This window comes from Scomber scombrus, chromosome 19, assembly GCF_963691925.1.
Source record: "Scomber scombrus chromosome 19, fScoSco1.1, whole genome shotgun sequence".
Lineage (NCBI taxonomy): Eukaryota > Metazoa > Chordata > Actinopteri > Scombriformes > Scombridae > Scomber > Scomber scombrus.
In genome coordinates, this window is record NC_084988.1 from 18,710,801 (window position 1) to 18,734,987 (window position 24,187).

The following is a 24,187-nucleotide window of genomic DNA, read 5'->3' on the forward strand; positions in this document are numbered from 1 at the left end:
TATCATAGTAGATGGAATAAATACAGAGGAGTCTCATTTCTAGATCCTGACAAAGATGTGCTTTTCCAGCCGTAGGCAAAAAAGCCTCTGAGGGCTCTTGAGGGAGAAATGAGATGCAGTCATTATATGACCTAATGGCAATTCCAGCGAGAAGAGAGGGCAAACAGAGCAAGAGTGTAGTGGCACTGGCTGAGAGAAGGATCCATATTGTGCTCTTTTGTTTTGGTTTGTTGGTTTGTGTTTGCATTTACATTGACCAGTTCTCTCCTCAATGTGTATTCACACTCAATACATGTAATGTTGTCTGCGTGGCAGGAAATGCAAGTAGTGTGCTTCCCTGTTGAAGTCTACCAGGAATAAAATAACAATAGTAAATGTATCTGAAACAAAAAAAACAAACAAACAAACAAAAAAAAAGAGTGGCGGGATGTCACAATGGGATCAATACACATATGATGAAGGAGCATATTCATGCATGTGGGCAGACACTTGCCTAAATACAAATACACACACATACACACACACACACACACACACACACACACACACACACACACACACACACACACACACACACACACACACACACACACACACACACACACACACACACACGCACACACCCATCCCCCTCTGTAAAGGTTGTGGTGTCAGGGACCCCCTGGGTGGTCAGACTGAGGATGATTTCTACACAATATGATGTTAAGAAAAACCTTTGAGAAAAGAGATCCGCTGGCTGTTTCCACTGTCACATTTAAATATATATATATGTATATATAATCTACACTTTTTTCTAAGAGTTGCAATGTTTGTCAAAACAGTCACAATCTTATTTGCAACATTTTGGGTTACATGCAACTACAATTAAAAGCTACACACATAGACGCTGCAGGAAAATGGGTCTTTTTTCACCAGAGTGAGAACACAAACCCATGATAATGTGACAGTGGTTTATTCTAATGGATAAGCTCTTAATCTGTCAGATCAAATTTCAAAGTGCCAGTAGCTGTGCCAAGACAGGTCCCAGGAAGGAAAAACCTTTTGTATGGGACAGAAAATTTTAATTCTAAGATGAGACTTTATTCATTCCTTGGCAAGCTATCCTAGGGCCTTAATCACAAAAAAAGGTATGGCCTGTTGTGGAAGCAATACCTCAAAGAGCAACGTCATTAAGAAACAGTAAGTGCTTGTTTTCACATCCACCTCTGGTGTACCACCAACCAGCGTTTGCCAGTATGTCAGACCTCAGGTATGGCAAGATAAATAGCTGTCTTATTTGTGCCTGTGAGAGCCAGGCTCCTTGTGGGGTGGTGCTCTCAGCTTCACGCTCCACCAACGCTGAAATAAAGCTCTGTTCGAGGCATTTCAACACCGCTTAAGGTTGTCCATGGCCGTGTAATTTATGAGCTGAGAGGACTTCGTTTTTTAAGTTCACTCCGACCTACAATCTTCCAGCATTCATGGGTGGAGAAAAGAGCTGTGTGTGAGTCATAGGAAACTTACAACACTCCTCCTATTACCTTAAACAATGTGAGTGATACCTGTAGAGTTCTGGTGCGTGCTTCAGTCCCTTTATGTTTATGTTATGTGACCTAAAGTAATTGGATGTACAGGCACTTTAACAGGTTAGGTGTTTTGTCACCTGTAGGTCAGTATAAAGCTGGCAGGATACGATTAGAGCTGTTCACTTCATGCCCCGTAGCTCTCAGTGGGTGGTCATAGAGCCAGACAGACAGACAGAGTGACATGCTGACTTGTGCTCACTGGCTCTGGTTGCTTCATTGGCAACCCACTACAGAAGAAAGATATCCTCCTCAAAGTGTGTCTGTGATGAGGGGTTTAGCATTGGTATTAGTAATATAGAGGAAAATATATAAGCAAATATTGGTTAATCTATTTTTTAAACATACTTCAGACAGATATACAGTGCAGTATACACATATTTTTAAAAATCAAAATTAATTTAATGTTTAGTATTTTTATTTTTCTGTTTGTGGAATATAACAATATGCTAATCTTGCTTTCAGATGATCGCTTATTTATTAATTACAGTTTTTCAGTATTTGTATATACATATATATATATATATATTAAAAAAATACCAGAAGAAATCACTTTTATTCAGCAGTGAATGTTAGACTTCAGAATTAAATCAAAACATGCAAACATGTTAAAAATTTTGGAGATGGGAATTATTATTATAGCGACACCGTTTTTGTTGGGACAAACTGTTTAAAATGTATCTTTACATATGTGGTGTTTACTCTTTGTTACAATGAGTGGATATATGATGGGATAATTGTGTTTTATGGCTGAGCCATCACATAAAGGGAAATTAAACCACACACATTATGAGGTTAGTTTTATCAGTGGGACCACATGTCACTGCATCATGAAATTTACAATCAAAGTAATTATAATTTATTTATAATATAACCACAAAAACAAGAAAGCTATGACAGCATTCAAAAACGTATGATAATTGTTTAACTATTATTAACTCATGTAATAAAAGTTTTATATAGTAGAAGTTTGATAATTAACTTCTAATGTATGATGAAATTATTATCTTTTAATTGTGGAAGTAAATAAAAATACACATAATACATAATACATTTGAAAAAGTAATTTAGCTCTGTTAGTATTATTGATCCAACAAATTATCAATTGTTATAGAATTCTATAAATTTGAAGATGAACAATTATCTAGGGCTGCAATTAATTTGACATGTAAAGGTATTATAGCTGTTAGAATTATGCAAAACAATTATGTAAAACAAATTATGAAATCAAATTTAATTGAAAAAACATATATCTAAATATGAATATGCATAATATTATGTGTATATGCACTATTATGATATAAATGAAATAATGACTAAATCCTTTAAAGACAAAATATAAAGCACAAAACCAACAAAAGAAAATACCAGCACAAATATAAAAACATCACAAAATGATCTCTTTATTGTGTATATTTTACATTTCACAATTACATAAAATTTACTGGCATCTGAAAAAGAGATATTGTTATTATTATTATTGTTAGTAATTTTTTCTTAGCTGAAAATGTTGCTGCAATAAGAGGAGCATTTTGTTTTGAAAATATCAGTAGATATAAAAATGAATAGAAGTGAACTGTAGAAGTGTTTTCAAGTTCTTCATCTGCTAATCATTTTTAAATGACGCCACAGAAACATTTTGACAGTGAGATGTTTCATTTTACTTGTGTTGAACACTTTCAGGGCCCAGCTCAGCCAGACATGGCTATACCATTCACGTTACCTCTCTGCCAATGTGTGAATGTCAACACCCTGTAAACACCTTTGACACACATGCTTGAATGCGACGGACGAGTTAACTAAACATTCCTGGGTGTTCCCCGTAAAGGTCTTCCACTCATCCACCAGACTGCACTGACCCGTCTCCCACGCTCCAAACTGCACTCATGGAAAAAGAGCAAATTTTTTTCCATCATATATTTCCATTTTTCTTATTTATCTTTTACATTTAACACACATTATTTAAAATAGAAATAGCAATAATGCACAAGCTCACATCATATGGCTTTTTTTTCTCTGTGTATGTGTTTTAAAATGTGATGGAACAATGCTCTTTTAGGATTTGGGAATTTGGGAGTATAATTCCAGCCCCGTGCTTATCGCCACACCCAGACTATTTGAGTGTTTTGAGATGCGGGCTCCCTGAGGACGGATCGAAGGCGTCCTAGTAGAACTGCACATCAAATAAATAGGAAGATGGGATTTATATGGAGGCTGTGTCTCTGTCAAACAGGGCTCTGCTGACTGAAGTGATCCCCACGGCCCGAGTGGAGGAGAGGAGGGAGAGGAAGCCTCAGAGGGAAGAGGGATAGCTGCGGAAGAGCTACACTGATGCATGTACACACACACACACACTCTCTCTCTCTCTCTCTCTCTCTCTCTCTCTCTCTCTCACACACACACACACACACACACACACACACACACACACACACACACACACACACACACACACACACACACACACACACACACACACACACACACTCAAACACTCACACAATGTCCCTCTCAGTCCTGGGTTGTGACCGGCCCATGGCATTGGCCAGGTATGTCAACTATGTTTGCCAAGCCATCCATCACCCATGCACCTTCCCTCCTGAAACAGGAACTTTTGTTTGAAGCATACACTTGTTAAGCCCATCCTTTGACTCTGCTCAACCTAATTTATTTCCTTATAGCTGAGACACAGGATTTATTAGCACCTATGTTTTGTTCTTCATTTTCCTGTTGTTGCGGGACGCACAGTGCAAACGTGTTGGTAGAAACATGGGTGTGTTGTCGCTAAAGAGAGATTGTTAGCTACAGCGTGGGGACACCAATGGCCCTTATCATCGGTGACCAGGGTTAGCAAATAAACACACTGTAGTGAAGTCAAGCTGCATGTAAGGAAAGAAAAGATTTATGGCTGTGTGACGCTCACACCTGACAAAGAGGATATGAGATGTTTATATTTTCTGGTTGAGTTTCTCATCATGTTATATGATTGAATAAATGGGGGAAAAAAGATCTCCTTTCATGAGCCTTGAAATGATAAACGATTCAAATTAATTACAACTTCCTTGTTAGTTTTGCTTACTATATTAACTTTAGGTGTGTGCACGTTTCTAGAAAACCAGTTTCTCATAAAAGAACAAGGGACAACAAAACAAATACGAGCAACAACTGTTTATTTGAGATCGGAAAGCTAGCGACGTAAAGAGTTTGCCACCATAGCTTTCAAGAAGTGCGTATTTGATGTTAACAGAGACATAAACCTGACTCATTTCACTATTGTTGGTCAGCTTGAGAACTTATTGTCTGAGTGAGACTCTGACCTGAGAACCAGCCACAAAAATCTCAAAAGAAACCTACATGTGGGCTGGTATGTTTGCTAAAGGACATAAGCTGGAGCCTTACTTCATTCCCTGAAACACAACCTTCATTTATCTTTTGACTTCTAGTCTGTGCCAGAGAGCAGATATCACTAAATGTGCTGCGTTAATGATTGACTCTTGGCGCACCAAGCATCCTGCGTTGAGTGGCCACTTTGCCTGCTCTTGTGCTGCATTTTCAGCCATAAATGTTTGTGGTCCCACCATCCCCTCCAACTCTCATACAGTATTATTAGCACTGGGGGTTAGGGTGGGGTCAAGACTAACTTTCAATAAAGAACCATTGGCATGCTGAGGTAAATGGAAGATAAGAGTTTGTCTCTGACCCTTTTAGTGCTTTAGCTATAAGAATGTGGCTGTGTAAACCTAATCTATCCCCCCAAGATAAATTTGGCCCTGCTTTGTGAAAAGCAAGTTCATGCATTGCCCTTTCTTTCTTTTTCTTTTCTTTTTTCTGTCTTTTTTTTTTTGCTGTTCTAAAGCCAACTTTGACAGGCGTGAAATGAGTCCACGACTTTTCATTGACAGTTCAAGATGGAGAGCAAACTGAGATTAGGGCATGTTAATTAATTGTGGGGTCGGTAAAGTGCCTTCCCATCCCATGAAAGACTTGTTCCATTTATTGCCATCCTGCCAAACCGTGACAATGATGTATTCATGACTTTTGTCTTCCTTATTTTAACTTTTTGGCATGGTTGTATAATATTTCCAGTGTAATTCAGAATACCTATTGAGCTTCCATGTATAACCAGCATATATTGCTACTTAGCAACTCACCTCTACCTGTCAACAGCAGAATCTAATTATTGTATTGTAAAAAAAACAACCAAAAAAACAAAATATATGTAATGTTATGTAAAATTGACCTGTGTGTTCTTCCTGTCCTCTGCAGATGTGCATGGCTGCCATTTGAAAGATACTTTTCCTTTGCTGCTTATAGTCTACTTTAACCCTGGTTCAAGCGACCTGAAAGCACTTTCCTGTCGATGTACTTGGCTATATCTACGTCCGACCTGTCTGCCATATGTAATATCAAAGCCTCTGTCAGCATGGATCTGAATGGGAACAAAAGAGAGGCCTCCATTAATGATTAACTGTTCTAAAAGCCCCGGCTTTTGTATTCCCATGGTGCCCAGGCTATCTGGCCACCATGTGACATGCTCACAGCATTTTTCGAGCAGATTGGGGGAAAGCTAGTGAGCAAACACAGGTGCTTTGGAGCAGCGTTGCCGACGCTGTCAGGGACAACCACAAACAAGAGCAGCTATGCCTGGCTAAATGAATCCCCACCCCTCCCACCACCACCACCACCACCTACACACTCCCCCCCCCTCGCTCTCCGTCGCTAGCTAACTTGTTTGCTAGCTCCATATAGCTCTTTGGCTGCAAAAGCCTTCCTTCTGGAGAGTCCCCACGGTCCCCCCCAAGTCCAACGTCCACTACAGCCGCGCTCCACAACTTCACACCCTCCAAAGAAACAAACAAATAAAAGTGAGGACAGCCGACCACTTCTTTGAGGTGATGGCATTTGCTGTGGTCATGACTAGTGGGAGAGCAAACAAATTAATGGTGTTCGAGTTTTCACTTTCCAAACCAAACTAAATGTCTTTTAGTTCAAGTGGGGCAATTCCACTGACCCTGGTGTCAAATGCTGTGTAAGGGTTGCACACTCTTGCACTTGAGATGCCGAGAGGAGGCCACATGAAATTAAACAGGACTTGAATATTGGCTTAAACTCAAAGTGGCTTGTGACAAATAAATCTGGGATAAATTGTGTGTGTAATAAACACTGTAGATGCTCATTTCTTCTGGCTTATGTATTTTGACCACAAACTTTAGCAAGAGGTGTGTGGAGCACTTAACCTTTTCATCCAGGCTGACTGATTGTTCAGAGTGACTGGGGGTGCTGTGTCGCTCAACTTTGATAAGACAATCAGATGATAGGATGGCGTTATCTTAACATGGCTTTCCGGCTGGGAGACAAATGAACAGTGTGTGATAACAGGAACAAAAGCTCTTATTGGCTGGCTCCTCCAAAGAAAGAAAAATTATCAGGATGGAAAATTCACAATAGGCGCAGTTTATTTCATTTTCAATTTTCTACTCAGCTCAGGTCACAGGAACAGCTTTTTATCACTCAAATATTTATATTGTCTCTTGTTGGCATTTTGGTTTCACAGTCTGCAATTACCTGAGCCTATAAAGCAGTTATTATCACTGGAAAGATGATAAAAATGTTTTAAAACAAACAATTTAAATCAACAGGAGAGGAAATTAAGTTGTAAAAGTTAAGAGAGACAAGCAGAAAAGCTGACAGGTAGAGAGTAAAAATATATAGCACAGATGGAGAGAAAAGGGATGTGTGTGTGTGTGTTAGAGGGAGAGATGGAACGACGGAAAAGGAAGAAGGTCAAAAGTATTTTCTTCAGAGACCCGCAACTGATCAGTAAAACGCCACTTCTGTCTGGGTTTTTTGACTTTTGCTGCCCAATTCTCTGAGTCAGAGAGGGGTGTGTATACTCAAGGAATCACTCAGGGATTTGTTTGCTCTATTCCCCCCAAAAATGATTGGAAAAAATATTGGTGCCATGGTATGAAATGTTAGAACTGTTTAGACAGAAAAAAACCTTGCAACTGTGTTAAATATGCATGAATAAAATATTCTCTTTTCAAGAAAATGTGTTGCGTGTTATTTAAAATACAATATTCACTAAACAGATTTTCATTTTAACAGTCTTTTGAATGTACAGTTCCTTATTTGTGTTGAAATGGATACATTCGAAAGTTAAATGGAGCCTCCTTAAACCATTATTCCAGGGACTATCAGAAAGGGTTTAAAATCAACAGAGATGTATTCGCAGAAGCTCATCTCATCCTCTGTTCTGCTGCTGGTTCCCTGCAGGGATTTAGCCTCTGCTGGTCGTGAGCTGAGTCTGATCAGAGGAGTTACAAATCCTCACTTTTAGGGGTCTTACTGTAATTCACAGGCCCCGTTTGCTGCAGTTAATGCGTGGGGGCCCAACATCTTGAGAGGGATTTGAGACAACATCTTTGTTGCCTCTTCATTGTGTTACGGTGAAAGTCGTCCAGCCCCATTGTCTGACCAAACTCAGCTCAGACCTCGGCTCAATCAAAGAAAAGTTTTCCAGTAATGAGGTAAGACATGAAAGCTCATTGAACACAGCGACATGTTGAAAGGGCCCTTTTGATCTTGCCAGGCACAATGGTAAAATTTGAAAAGAGCAAAGTGTGCTTTAAGCAGTAATGCACTGCATTAACCCCTTGTCTTTTGACAGGCCCACACCTAGAAAGAAGTAATATTCTGCTCTATGGAAAATGTAATTCATGAGTAATGGGCTCCTTAAGGGGAGGGGACCTTTGTGCTAATTCTACCTGCTTCTTTTAGAGACTAGCTGATCAAGGAACACATAGAGTTGGCCTCTATTCAAAGCTTTGTGACAGAAACCTTCTCTTGGTGAGTTCTTCCAACAGTTGTTTTATATTTGTCACTTTTTTTTAAGAAATATGAAAGACATTTTCACAAATAGATATAATGTATTATGGCTGATTTAATAAACACACAGGCCAGAAAGTAGCATCACAATGACACAAATCTCTTTGTACGATCCAGAGATTGAAGGTTCAATTAAATCTGAGCAACTCAGTCCCAACGCATGCAGCCACAGCTACTTCAAAGTTCTTGTTTTTATGAAGAGTGATAAAAACTTAATGGTTAGTGTGCTGGAGCTGACAGATTACCTAGCAGCCAGCTATGGCGGTCACGGGTCAGTGCAGGGACGACTCAGTCCCCAGACACTGTTAACTAAGTGGGCTGGCACTATCTCTGTCCAGCCAGTCTGTCGACTCCCCAGAGAGCGCTAATAAAATATACCTGTCTCCTGTTTTGAGAGGCTGGTTTATTGTTGAGAGCGGGCATCTATTAACTCTAGGCTTATTGAATGAACACCTATACCAAAGACCTTTTTAAAAAATCCCTAAGTTGAGTGACTTTTAAAGGTGGCTTCTGTTGACTTCATCAGGAGGCACAAACCCCCACCAAAAAAAAGAAGAAAAAAAGAAGATATGATCAGGTGAAAAAAGAAAAACAAAATGCAGGTGTTTTCTTGTCTTTATCTAAGAATTATCTAAAAATAGCAAACGTTCAGCAATGTTTTCAGCCTTCACCCCCCACTCCACCACACCCCACAAAAGCACACATACAAACATACACTCCTTCTGACGCCTGCTGGGCTGCCCAGTTAGTGTGTATTCATTTTCCACATGGAGCTATAAGACAAAGGTGGTTCACTCAGGTAATGGAGCGACTCGGAGCACAATCAGCTCGGGTGGAAGACGGTGCTGCCGTCGTCATGCTTGAACTGCAGTCAATGACAGACATACAACCCACAGCAAAACCCACGTATACCAAACTGCCAGAAGCTCCTCGCTGTACCAATAACCCTCTATTCACTGAATTGTCTGCCTGCCATTGTGTCCCTCGTGTTCAATTACCTGAGTCAATATGGATGTATTGAACCCCAACATATGAGTCAAATCATAAAGTGTATATATACAAGAGCAGGGATGTTATGTTATATCTCAGAGGGGCAGTGAAAATTACACTGGTGATTTGCAGCGCAGGAAGTAAACAAGGTGGTAATATATGAAGGTAATAACACCCAAATATGGTTCCAAGGTGGAGAACATCTGGGCGGTGGTGTTGCTTTCCACCAGACAAGAAAATGCATTACACCATGGCATCTTTTAAGACAAGACAATTAAAATGATGCAATAGAATATAAGTCTATATGCCACAATAATTCCTACGTGAAAGGGTTTACACAAGAGCATGTGTGCCTGGATGTGTGCATTGCGTGTATGAGACAGCTGCTGCTTTTTGGCACACACATGCGCACACACACATATCGTGCACACAGACACACTCAGGTAGCAGCTGGGCAGGCTCACCTGTCATATTAATAAAACCAGACAATCCCTTCCATCAGCAGCACAGCAGCGGCAGCAGCAGCGGACGGCGAAGCAGACAGAGAGACGGAACAAAAGAGCGACGAGGCAGAGACATGTGAGGGAGAGAAGGATGAGAAGAGGAGTTAATACTTACTATGAAGCCTATATCTATACTATATTGTAGAGGCTAGCATTACAATAGTTGCTTTAAGCTCTAATAATACATTATCATGCCTTATAAGGAGAATTCTAAGGATTTACAATGTTGGTATTTTAACTTTATGAAAATGGGCTCTGGTATATAAATCCACAAATAATCAGATCGTTGTATCCTCTGATTTTTGCATGATATCAATACATCCTTACCGCTGAATCAGACATTGTGCATAATTAGAATCTCCTCTCATTACAATTAAATAAAGACACATGCTGTTCATAAGACTATAGCCATTTGAGCAAAAATAATCAGAGTGATTATAAGATACTGTGAAATGTATTATCATGAATACCAATTATATGAATAAGGGCAAATAACTGGAGGGAATTTTCATACATCATGACTGATTATTGCAAGTAGTACAATGCATTTGTACATAGGTATAATTATATGTATATATTATACTGCATTATAATCCAATCAAAGTTTGTGATTTTAATATTACATTAAAATCAAAATGACAAGAAAAACGTAAAAATTCAAAACAACTGAAATTTTGAAAAACAAACAAACAAACAAACAAATACATCAAAATATATTTTGGTATATGTTTATTAAAGTGCAATAAATGGTTCCCAGCCCATATTATCCAGATAGTCACATGACAAATCATAATATACAGTGCCACAAATTAATGAAAATTAAATTCGAACACAAAACGAAAGACTAAGATCACAAAAATCAACACATAAATGCTGCTTTAAGGAATCCCTTTATATCTGCCTATTTCAGTTGTCAGTGGTATGGAGTGTGCCAGGCGCTGCCTTTTCTATACATTAAATTTCATATGTGATTCTGTGTAATAATCTTTATTTTTAAAATAATTCCTTAGCTTTGACTTATTGCAAAACCTCCTAAGTAGAAGTTCTACCTTTTTCCGGGGAGTCACTGGACAATCAGACAAGGGGATTGGCTGTGGATAATAGAGCGATGACAATACTGATAAGATAAGAAAGCCCTTAAGAGACTTTCTTATTGTTTGTGTATGTATGTGTGTCTCTCTCTGCTACGTCTTGGTGCGCTTCTGTGTCTGTCTTTGTGAGTGTGTGTCGGTGTGAGGGTGCATGTTGCTGCTTGCTTGTGTGTGTTCTCTTGGCATCAGAAAAGGCCTTGGACGAAGTGGAGAGAGGGCTCAGGGGAGAGGGAGAGGGGGGTGGAAGCAGGGTGAGGGGGTGGAACAATGAGGGGTGGTGGAAAATGACATGCCTGGTAAAGAAGGGCTTCCTGAGAGCACCACATCTAACAGAAGAGGTTGTGCCGTACAGACGAGACCATCCTCCTCTTCCATTAACCCCAAAGCGCCTGGTTGCCCAGGTAGAGCTGATTCATTGAAGCCACTGACAGCTGCTCCATGGGTGGGATCCGGTGTGTTTACTTTTACCTGTAGACACAGAGGACTCATCCTAAAGCCAATGAAAGCTCTAATGTGTCATAACTGACAGCAAAATGAAAACAGTCTCTTGGATCCATCTGACAACCTGGTGAGATTGAAGTTGATTAATTTAAATCTATTGCTGTCAGCACAAATAAAAATTCACTGATAGATTTTTTCCTCCCTTTCACTCACATACATTAAATTAGCAGAGAATCCGTCCCGCATTGTGGCTGAATTGTTGGTATCCTGGCAGCCTCAAAATCAGCCGAGTGCGATTAGGCTGATTACCTACATGGGTGAATTGACAAAACGTGTCCAAAGGGGAGAAGTAGGAAATGCTCCATAAAGAATCTTTTGAGAAGGACTGACAGGGCCCAGTGAGTGAGCATCAATTTATGGATGAAGGCACAAAAAAGAAAGTTCCCAGTGTTCATCGGAGGCCAGTGAATCCAAAATGAACTCTTTTTATGAGGCTGACTTTGCCTCCGTGATGGTGCTAGCACAAAGCAGCCAACAAAAGGCGCCAGTAAAGGGGGAGTTGTGACAAGATAGCGCCACAAAGAGAGAATCAACTTTCACGTGGCTGAATGCAGGCAAGAGTCCGGCCCCAGCTGTTTTTAATGGCCATGCATTGACAGGAGGGCAGGCTATTTTTAATCATGTGCACTTCTTTCAGACACACACACACACACACAAAACTCCCCTTTCACCCAGCTTTGTCGGTAACCTGCGGTGACCTGTATTCAAGGCTGTGTCAGGGTCCCTTGCACAATAGACGCTGGAGGAGAGGGTTACAGGGATATCTGCAGCTGGATGTCCAGTCCAGAGATTGGAATTCCCCACCAGACCACCACAGACCTCCAGGATGGACGATATTGGAGAAAAAAATGAATCGAGAAAAAATAATTAGAATAATTGACCAAAGAATATGTGCAAAGTGATGTAAAGCCAAACTTAACTTTGTTACTTCTCAAACTAAATAAATATCTATAATGTCTCTGCAAACACACACACAAAGAATGTACAAACAAGTCAGGAAACAAAGGGCTCTTGTAACAGGGCTTGGGATCTTGATGAAAAATTCAAACAATATTAAATGGGGAGTGTCAACAGCATACACACTTGTGCTGAGGGCCCTTCAAACAGACGGAGTAACTCAGCACACACATTACGCCACCACAGTTCAACCTCTTAGTGTAATGATGATGGCAGCTTTAACTGGGGCACCGCTTTTAAAACCCCTCTCCTGCAAACACTCTCATGCGATGGGGGGTAAAAGCTGAGGGTTTTGGAAAATAAAAGGAGGAGTGAGGAGACACTGTGTCCGGGCATGTCATTTCCTCCAGATTTACCTGCTGCTGAACGCCACGGGTCACCTGGATCCTCTGCGACCCCTTCCCTCCCCTGTCCTCCCTCACTCCCTCTCTGGTGACCACTTCATCAGGAGTCGCACTCCTGAAAGACGCAGATTAAGATATCAGTGCTGAAGGATTGCAACTGTCCTCCTGCACAACGCAGAGCAATAATTCCTCCTGACAGGCGAGCTTTAGAGGCAGGCCTCAGATTCTCACATCCGTCAGTGATCCCTCATCTCAGGGAGTCGGAAAAAGAAACAACTCACATAAATATGTGGACCCCACTGCACACATGAAGAGAGAAAGAGCACAAGGCAAGGATAAAGGACCACTTTCCTGAAATGTAAAGCATGAGTGTTAGTGTTGTGAAAGGTAGAAAGTGGGATTATATATATTTCTACCCGCATATTCAATGTACTAACCAAACATGGGACCCCCCATATAACTGCTTAATGCCACACAGCAACCAGGATACCCTAAATAAGCAAACTCATTTTAAGTATTTATTTAGGTAACAAGGTGTTTAGAAATATCTGCACTAGATATGCTTTCTATCTTGCAGTGATTTTAATTTCTGTTGATTGCACTTCTACAAATGTTTATATTGCAAAGTGGATTTTCATTGCAGTTGATTTGTGCAACAAACATGCTGGTTAGCAAAGTAACTAACCCTAACCCTAACCCTACCATAACCCTAACCTAACCCTAACCCTAACTAACAAACGACACTTGTAATGGTATTAGGAAATTAATAGTAATAATATTAAAATGTAAAATTTCCTTTGCTTGTCATATAGGAGACTGTTGTATGTTGCCATACAATGCACAGATATGCATTAAGCAAAACAAACAAACAAACAAACAAACAAACAAATACATTATACAAAACTATAACATGTTTAAGGTATTTGTATCCTGCATATCACTTTCAGTTAACAGGTATAAAACAAGGTCAAAATCAAAGCAACAGGGGCAGAAATGTCCAGACTTTAGTCCCAACAAAGCTCTAAAAACACTGGATCCTAAAGTTATTCCCCATAATACAATTACTTTATCATAATATCTCTTTTGCCTAAATGTTGCCTCCTTTTTTCATACTCATAAACACACTTTTAGAACCACAGAAAACATTATAACATTGCTGTCACAGGCTGAGTAGTACTCTTCAAGAGTGAACTGAGCTTGTTTAAATGGTGGAGTGCCCCTTTAAGGAAAAGTTTGCTTATTCTTGGATAGGAAGAGGAATAGAAACACCTAATCCTAAATAAGACCACAGCCATTATAAAAGCTATTTGCAATATATGTGTGTGTGTCTGGCACTGCTTCAGGGTCAGTAGCTCCTCCACCACCTGTAGGCAGACAACTGTGCTGACTGGGAGGGGCTCGTGGAGCTGTGGTCAGACGCAGGAAGCAGAGACAGCAGGTGTGCTGTTATCACGTCCATAGAAAGGTAATGAAGCCACAGCACAATCAGCAGGAAATGAAGCGGCACCGCTGAGCCTTCACAACCCTCAACAACATTTTAAACACGCATATGGGACTGTATATGATCAGGTAATTGATTGCAGCTTCTAACTCTAAAGCACACATCACAAAGTAAGCGTTAACACTCTTGATAAGGGAAAAAAAATCCCCAAATTCTGTGCCTCGCAGTTGTATCCCTTTTGTTTATGAGCGCTCCATGTAGACTCAAAGTGGTGTGACATTTACGGGCGCCTGCTTTGAAGAGGAGCCAACTGCTCTCCAAGCAGTAAAAGAGCCACCTGCCTTGCCTCACCTGCCCTTCTGTGAAGGCTTAGTGAATAAAAACTCCCGAGTTCCAGCGTCAGCTAGGCCCTGCCCAGTAGCTACTGTACTGTGCAGCACACCTTCAAAATCCCCCCCAATTTTGGCTTTTGCAACAGACAGAAAATAGGATATAAAGAAGGAGAGCTGTTTTCTTTTCAGTGTCTCCCCTCGGCTAAGTCTGGGGTAAGCCCGTTAATCCTGCTTGGTGTGATGACTCACAACGGGTGTGGCCAATGTGTTCCCAAAGATATCTTTTCCACAGTCTGAATATCAATAGGAATGTTTATGTTGGCTTTAAAAATCATGTTGTGTGGCATTTAATAGTTTCTAATGGCCGCTCAACACCTTTTCTTATGTTTATATATAATGTTTGACCCATAACAACAAAATCAGGGAAAAAAACATAGTCAGTTATACTATTTGTCCAATTTTTAGATGTGCATTGTGTTTGTATGAGTGTGTGTGTTTCTGACATATGTGTGTGTTTGTGTATGTGTGAGAGGGAGAGAATTGGGCCAGTGTTCCACCTAATTGTTATTGCGTCTGTGTTTGGCCTGGAGACAGTCGATAGGAATCAGCGAGCCTGGTGGTGGTGCTGGGGGGGGGGGGGGGGGGGGCTATGGAGGGCTGTGTCTCCCACTTCCTAGTGTCTTAGTTGTAATGCATCCCTCCACTAACAGGGATCAAGGTATTAGGGATTCAGGTTATTTGTATTGATTTTATGTGCTGTCATGCCGGCCTCGAGGACGCCCTCATATTTGTGGAAATTGCAAATTCCACCTCGGAAATGTCACCAGCGTTTAATCTCTTCCTGAGTGGTCAATATGGGACCCTCACTCTGGTCCGACCACGTTTATTAAACAGAGACCAAGCGTTCCCCCGGTTACCATGACACCACGCAGTGTGGGATGGCAGTGGTCCAGATTACATGGTAACATGGGAGTGAGGAAGTCGAACCTCAACATTAATAACTTTTGATAAGATCTGTGTCAATGGTTATGAGATTGCAATGGATAAAGAGAGTTGACTCTGGATTAGGTTCAGCACAGGGCGGAGTATTCATAGTTAGGTTTAGAAGTCACAGAGAGAACATAATCTGAGGTCATTTTGAAGGGCTGCACATCTTTCTGCAGCACTCAAAGTCAGTGTGATTAACAATATTGTGCATTTAAAGGGCTCCCTTGCCTGTAAAAAATGTAATAAAGGAAGCATTAATTTCCTCACATCATTGCAAAACGACAGCAGTACTCGTGGAGTGCACGAATTAAGGTCAGTGTCATTATTCTACGAGGACTCTTCAAGGTCCGTAAAAGCAAACTGCTTTGTTGCATCTGCCAACATTTGCATGCTATTATCATCTTTGCTTTATCCGTGTCATAGCAAATGTTTCTCTTTCTCCAGTGTTTACAGGAATGGCCGAGCCACCCCTCCTCTCCCCATTCACCGCAATCAAATTTACTCTGGCTTGAGTACACGTTTAGTGGGGACCATTTGTTTGAGGCAAACACTTAGGGCCCTCGTATGTCATTGACCAGTGTCCACAAATATAATCCTATCAAGTTCAATCTTAGGATGTCCTACGCCATTGTTTTCCTAATGCAATAAATGAAAATAATCCCATCTGTCTTGTTTTAATATAGAGGCATTGCCTTTTTTTGAGCGCATTATGAACTTCCTCAAGTCCATCTCTTTTTTATTTGTACGAGTGGGTCTGGACAAATTTGTTGATGATATTGTGATGGTTTCACTGAAACCCTACTGTTGACATCCCCCGCAGTATTTACTGTACAAGAAGAGGACCGGCACAGCTAACAAACATGAACCTGCCGGGGTGGACGGCATGCTTGAACGCACCCTTTCTTGCTTGTTGATAAACCCCTGCTTCTTCCCAAGCCCTCAGTTGACATGTACCTACAGAGAAAGCCTTAGCAAAACAAGCAGGACCCTTGTAAATATGCATTGCCCAACAGTGGCACACGCAGTGTTGGCTTACATACTGCTAGTGGTGTTTTTCTTTTTACCTCCAAATTTGCTCGGAAAACTAATCATGGTCTGATAAAGCCCATGGTAAATATGGGAGAGATTGACACCAACATGTCAAAGTTTACATAGCCAGACCAAGTGTACATATAGGGCAAGAGAACTGCGGGGCTGAGCAGGGCTGGACTGGCCTGACCTCCGTGAGTCTGCGCCGCTGAAATAGACACTTTGTGAGAGAAGCCACAGAGGAGGAAGATTACTCAAAGACTCGGCCCAAGAAGGGAGATTGAAGATAAACTTTCTGTCTGCACATTGAGGAATAACAAAAACAAACAAAAAAACAAAAACAAGCACAAAACAAAAGAATCAGTTTAATGAATTCAATGCAAATGTTTAATTTTTTTGGTGTGGTTTAAAATGGTTTTGATGCCTCCCGCTGTTTATCTCTTCCTTGGAAATACATTAAAATGAAGACTGCAGATAGCCTCCTTCTTCCCAGTCGCTGTCAGCCATCCAATTGCTTGATAATCCACAGCAAAGACAGTGCAGCTAACAGAAAAGGTTAACCCCTGACTGATGTGTCTGATGTTAATCTATAGATCAATTAGGGAGAGGCACACTGGGTCAAGCTACAGATATTGCAGTGGCTATTAGTTCCTCTATCTGCCATTATTACACAGTCACATGCTCAAACATTGTGCTGGGTTGGTATGCTAGGCACAGATGCCTAGGGTAAACAGACAGGCCTACAAGGCTTGCACAAAATATTGATCTGACAGCAGATGGGAACCTTGATATCAGCCATTCAGTTTTCCTGTATCTGTGTATTCTTATGTGTGCATGTGTTGGAACATTTGTGGCAAATTTTTAAAATAGCGCATATTGCATGTTTGTTTTGCCAGGCGATAACCTGGAATATTTTGCTTCCAATTTCAGCATATGACAGTATTCCCTGTTCTTTTATGAGTTATATAGATGAACATATATATGATGGCTGTTTACAATAATTCATTTGTAATATAATAGGTTTTACATCCAAAGTGCCTCAGAAAGACAAAAAGACGTCCTATTTCAGATTGAGAGGTGATAAAATTTAGATGAATTCACCAAATTCCATCTGCTCTGCTCAACACCTTCAAACTACTGGTTATAACTTTGGTAGACTTCAATATTTCCCCGAGCCCTGACCCGAAAATTAATTCACAAAAGTTGTGAAATTGGTGTTGTAGTGGTACCTTTGTGTGCTCTAATTTAAAAACATTATACATAAAAGCTACTACACATGAGCTGCATACAAGCAGGAGTTTTAAGATTCCCTTTTTATATGACATTCTTTGACTTTTTTCCAAATATCTTCCTTTCATCTTTTTCTTTTTTCCCCACATTTTTTCCTCCCTTATAATAATCCAAACCTATAGGCATTTCTCTCTCTCTCAAAAATACCAAAGAAAGAATGAAACACATGCATCAAACTTCTTTTGTTGCATTAAGCTGCGTCTAAAAGAGGGAAGGGTTGTCAGTGAGAAAAGATGAATTGAAATTTTCCATTACTCCATTCAAAGCTCCCCATTCAGTTTAAGAGAATTAGCTTGATGCTGAAATAACTGAGGGGAGATGAAATGATACCTTGTCTATCAGCAGAATGAAGAGAGAAAGTTTTTCAATCCTCTTTCTTGCAGTCTCAACCCATAGATATTTTGGGTGATTAAAGTGGCTCATGCTGGGAAAAATGTCAACAGGAGTGACCCATTTATTGGCAAGGAATGGTTCTTTCTACTCCAAAGCTGGCAATAACATTGAAGCATCACGTCATTATGAGGACACACAAGTGCTTTCAGCAGTTATGAATAAGCAATCCCTATATATGAAATTTGGATTTCTAGAAAGGGTTAGGCTGGGTCGCATATTTCTGCGGACTATGCCCGTGCTCCACAATGCAGCCAACTTGTCCAAATAGCACTGATGGGTAATCCAACATTCCTCAATCCTAAAATCTCGGGATTATCACAGCAGGGGTATGGAAGCATATTCATGACTAATTATGTTTCTATATCTCGCTGCTCCGCCTCTGTGTTCAGGGCTCCATGGTGTGTTCTGGCCCTGGGGATCAATCACTCTGAGCTGCGTGGCCAAACACCATTGACAAGGCGAACGCAATGTAAAGCTGGTCCAGCACCTCCATGGCATGCCACCATTCAATTAGTCTTGGTCAGCAGGAGACATGATTATTCCGAAATTAGTGATTATTTCCCTGGGTAAACAGGCCAGATTGGGGTGTGTCGTCCCTTGTGCGCCTTGTTGGTCACTGGGCTTCCACAAAGGGGGCTGGGGCTTGGAAGAGAGGCCAGGGTACAGAAGACTGCTCCCCCTGAAAGAGCTGCCCACTCCCCCTTCTCATTGCAGGACCCTGCGGCTCGACACAACCCTCCCTGATAAAGTGGTATTTCCCGCATACAAAGGAGGCATCGGGCTTAATCCTCAACCAACCCACACCCCCTTCTTTCTTCCCAGCAAGAGAGCACAATGAGCGTGGACCTTGTCTTAATCCAAAGGTGGGCTATCACAGTAATCTGGTAATACATGCTGATCAAAGCCTATTCAATGCTAATCAGGACAACAGATCAGCATTATGATCTAATTAGGGACACCCTATGTGCCACTGGAGTGAAATGCCAGAGCATTGTAAACAGTAGTGGATGGCATTGAAATGCTAGAGAGGAACAATAGACTGAATGTAATGCTGTGGTCTAATCCCAGCTCGAACCCGCACTGCCAAAATAACTAAACAGTGGACAATTAAATGGGACAGATAAGGAATAATTACAATATCTTGGGTTGATCTGTGCATCATACAGGATCTGTAATGTTCCTTTTAGATTACAACTCAAAATAATAACCTGCCTTGATTGTGGTCATACAGGTTTTTTTTGAAGTCCCATGACAGCAAGAAGCCACTTCTGTCATAAAGAAAGATGAAAAGGTTGGAGGTCAGCCATTGTAGTGCACTGTCTCACAACATGTCATATACTCTACCTTTGATTCCCATTTCAGCCACAGTAAGAAAAAGAACAGTAATTTATCAATTAACTAAAAAATATTCCTTGAACCCTTTTGATTGTTTTTATTTGTGTAATCCCATGCTATCCTTTTTTGTTGATTTTGCCACTCATGGTATGCCTAATTAGACATGAGCTATTAACAAAGCACCAAATCAATTACCCACTTGCCTTTCGGAAGTTGTCGTTCTCCTCTGGGAGGCGCATCGGTCATGCATTGCCTGCAGAGTCATCCTCTGCAACTCCAGAAATCTGGGTGGCCACGACTCTTTCAAAACAGCACAATACAGCTCCTACATTTGGATAAACTAAGTCTACTATAACAAGGCTCCCAGCAATGGCTAATCCTATCAAAATGGACTCCTTTTAGAAAAACAATAAAGTGCCCTCTAATGACAATGATATGTTAAGCATGGAATGCAGGGAAGGCAGAAATCAGCGTGCGATGAAAATTCCTTGTGCGGCGACCGACATCTCTTCCACCTGGGCCTAAAACAACAAAGCCATTTTCGGATTCAGCACTGTTTAGATACTCCTTAGCTACGAAAATAAAGGCCAGATGTGCAGGCGAGAGTCTCATGTGGCTACATGTAGGCTACTTGTGTGTGATGAGGAAAGGCAGCCTTGTCGACAGCCACTGCTTTGCAAGCTGACTTTCCCTTTCAGACCGTGTACAAAGAACGGTTTAACCCTTTAGTCCTAACACAATGTACAAACATTACAAACACTGTGGGAGTTGAACTTGGCAAAACATCAGTTAGGTGCTGTGTGTTAAAAATATACAACATGTACTACATTCTTCAAAATATAAAATTTGGGGCTTGGTATTTTGAAGCTAACATGTCTAGACAACAAAGTAGATTAACTGGATTAGTCATCGTACAAATCTAATGACTTTAAATGAGTCAAAAAGAAAGCGTTGGACAGACAGATTAAAAGACGGCCCTGCATTTCAGTTTAAATCCTAAGTAGCTTCTAAGTTGCTAAGTTTATATGTTGTCTTGTATGTCAGCTTTAGGCCATAACCCCAATCTCCATCCTTAGGTTACACCAAATTTCACTCCAAATCTAGAATTGCATTAAAAACGGCAATCTCCCTTGCGTTCACGATGTGGGAGTGGGGATTGCATAGGGCTCAGCGGAAAAAACGCAGCGGCCATCCGGCAAGAAGTTGGCCCAGACTCTGGTTCTGGTTCACATGTTTGCCGAAACACAACCTGAATTCATGCTGTGGAGTCCAATCACATACATGCAAGTGCACATTCTTGGTGGATTACTTTTTAACAAGAACACCATATTCAGCTATTTACTCCATGACCACTGCAACAAAAGATAAAAAAGTTGCCGCCATGAAAACTTTCCAGAATTGGGAAATCCTGTCTGTGAGTGAAAACCTCAGTACAATGTTTTGGCTTCTGATAAGTCCTTAAGTGCATTAATTTATAACTCTAACGCGACTTCCTGTATTGTATTTCATTGTCTCACCGGTACCTCAAACAACGGGCCCCCACCATTGTAGCCCCCTGCGTCGTAGCGCTGGATTGCCGGATTTGGTGTGAATGCAGCCTTAGTCCAGCTCCCACACACAGGCAGGAACAAAAAGACCCACCTCAGTGTGGCCCTATCAATGTCACTGCTTTGTGTAGCAGTCTTTCAGGGTACATGAAGTGTCTTTAGCTACAATGAGATCAATAGCCCAGCCAACTGTGCAACAGCTAGCAGCACCAGCAGCCGCATAGAGCTGCAAGACAGAGCAGATAAAGCTGATCAGAGTCGACACATTGTCAGATCTGTATCTTTGATCTACTTGTGCGCACTCTGCTGCGATATAGAACTTTCAAATCCAGCTTCTCTGTTGCCTTTGCTGTGCAGGAAGTGTAATGCAACAGCAGAGGTGACATATTGATGTGCCATATCTCCATTTAGTTGGAAATGTCCCTGAGGACCTTTCAAAGTTTTCTGTGTACTCTGCTGAGCCAGATCTTTCCTGACAGTGACCTCAGTCAGCCTATAGGTACACTGGCTTGGACAGGCCAGTTCCATTGATTTCCCATTCCCTCTTGGCACAATAAAGACTGTCAACGAACCACTGAGATGTGTCCTTGACCAAAGTGTAACCCATGCCGTTTTATCATGTCTACTTTGGAGCTTTCAACTCAGTAATGCCTGTTCATGGCGCAATGATCCATTGAATAAAATGCAGATTTTCCGGTCCATTACTGTTTCTTTGATCGTTCCCTTCTGTAATCATGTAAACTGTAGGTGAATATATCATTATGAATAATCGGAGACCACCATGTTAGACTTTAGAGGTTTCTCTTCTTTTTCCCAACAGAAAAAGCCCAAGCCTAATTTGCCATCATCAGCTTCTTTTGTTCAAACAGGGGCTGGTATTTGAGAATAATCCTCCTTCCATAGATGGAATAGTGTCTCGACAGGCAGCGGCAAGATTCTGTCAAAACCTTTTCCAGAGGCGAATCTTTGTGAGATCTGCAATGTTCCAGCCTGAAAGTGTTTTGTTAATGACAAAACAAGTGATGTAAACTTGCCACCTGGCATTGAACACAGGAAATGCACAATTAAAATGCAGCAAGTAGACAATTGCTTTGTTTTTTATTTTACTGCAGCACTAAATGCTTTTCACCACTGTGGAAATATTATTCAAATATGTATTTTTATTAACAATTTACATACGTTTTACCAAATTTCTATTATTGAACAACAAAATATGAGTTGACCCAACATATGAAAGGGAAATAGATGCCTTTACTTTATATTCAGTGTCTAGTTATCCTTCCAAAATGCCACGTGTAATGTCATGCAATATCTGACAAAATGACCTTAATTTAAAGGGCTGCCATTGATGTCAACACCAGGTAAATACCAAGTTGCAAATGTGCATTGATTGTTTAGATGCTCCAGGTGACACCATGCCAGTAGAGAGAACTTTTGTTTACCTCTCAAATTTCACAGAATGTTGAATTGGCACTAAAAAAGTATTGACATATTGCTAAAGTGTCTGCACTAAAAGACTGAATGAAGAATGTGTCAAGTTGAAATATCGTTTTCATTTAAAAACATGCATATAAAGACTTGCAGCATATTGTCCTTAAAATGCTTCTGATCTTAAAATGTGAAAAAAAACCCCAGTATAGACACGGACCACTGATACTAAAAATGACCTTTTCCAAACACATTGAAGAACCACTGCCTTACATGTTTATATACAAAAATGCATGGTAACCAGGCATCCTTGTTATTCTTCTAGCTGTCTCAACAGCCAAACTGGCCAGTGTGTACGGTGCAATTCAAAGGAAATGAGATGCAAATTACTCCATAAATCTACAGCATATTTTAGGAACGTTATTCAGTGTTTTGATCGAGACTATCCCGTTGTTAGTTAAAATGTACAAACTATTCAAAAGATTTCTTTTGTTGTTAACCTTTGTAAGAAAGTGGAGAAAATATTTGGAATGCATTAAGTTCTGAAAACCGCCTGTCATGGCCGACAATAAAGGGTAGCCTAATAGATGTTAGCATTGATGGTAAAGAGAACAAAAAGAAGCGGCCCTCTGTTGTGCACAAACTGCCTGGCGCAACTAAAAATGAATCCATTTACTTCAGACTGTTTACTTTGTACTTTTGGCTGTAAAGGCAAAGGAAATAAAAAAAACCCAATTCACGAGGTGCAGGAGCCAAGGCCTCAACTTCTCTTTCACAGGCCACGTTTTTTCAGCTTTTTAAAAACTCACACGCCAAGCGCCCTGGCAGCCAGCGCTGACAACATGCAGGGGAGAGAGAAAAGACGGAGCGAGGAGACAAAACCAAACACAAAAACAGTAACATCTGCAGCCGCTTCCAGCCAGACAGTTTGATGTGAATAACTCAGCACTTCGTGCCCTGACCTTGGCGAACAAAGAAGGGAGATGCCTCAGGAGCAGAGTGGGACGCCCCGGGAGGCGAGCACCCGGAGAGCACCCCTGCTCGTTTCGCTGAGTTGGAGTTATTGTCCCCCAGCAGGGTGAAGAGGTGGCACTAGGGCACCCAGGCACTGCATGCCACTTGGACTGCCATAGTATCAGCACAAATATGGCTGCTTGACAAATGAAGCAGTGCGGTGCAGGAATAAAATGTAATTTTCAGAGTGGTGCTCTGCTGGGATCTCTGTGCCATATGAATGCATATTAGGGTCAGGCAAATAACTATAGGAGTGCCTTTTAAAGAGATGAGTAAATGTAGAGATAAATCAGTGCAAGGGAGACAAGATGAATATTTATCAATCCTGCCAGAAGATGCTAATATATATACAGATTTCTTTCACCTCAGTCCAAAGTTAGAAAAGGCAAATTCCTCCCCATCAAATCAAAGGAAGACACAACAAAGCAACTGTGTACTTCAAGACTTAAATCTTACAAGTTCCTAATCCTTCTGAAGTCCACACGGGACCTTTGGTCTCCATGGCAACAGCAGGGCATTCAACCAAGTGATTGCCTCCAATGAATTTCAGATAAG

General features: G+C 40.9%; 1 long non-coding RNA gene across 1 annotated transcript in view; it reads left to right on the forward strand.

The window, feature by feature from the left end:
- Positions 1 to 7,614, forward strand: part of LOC134000387 (uncharacterized) — a 13,855-nt gene extending 6,241 nt beyond the window's left edge. Inside the window, exons 2-3 of the long non-coding RNA XR_009927430.1 lie at positions 3,796 to 3,899; positions 5,829 to 7,614. This is a non-coding gene — a long non-coding RNA (uncharacterized LOC134000387). The remainder of the gene's footprint in view (positions 1 to 3,795; positions 3,900 to 5,828) is intronic.
- Positions 7,615 to 24,187: the final 16,573 nt, after the last annotated feature.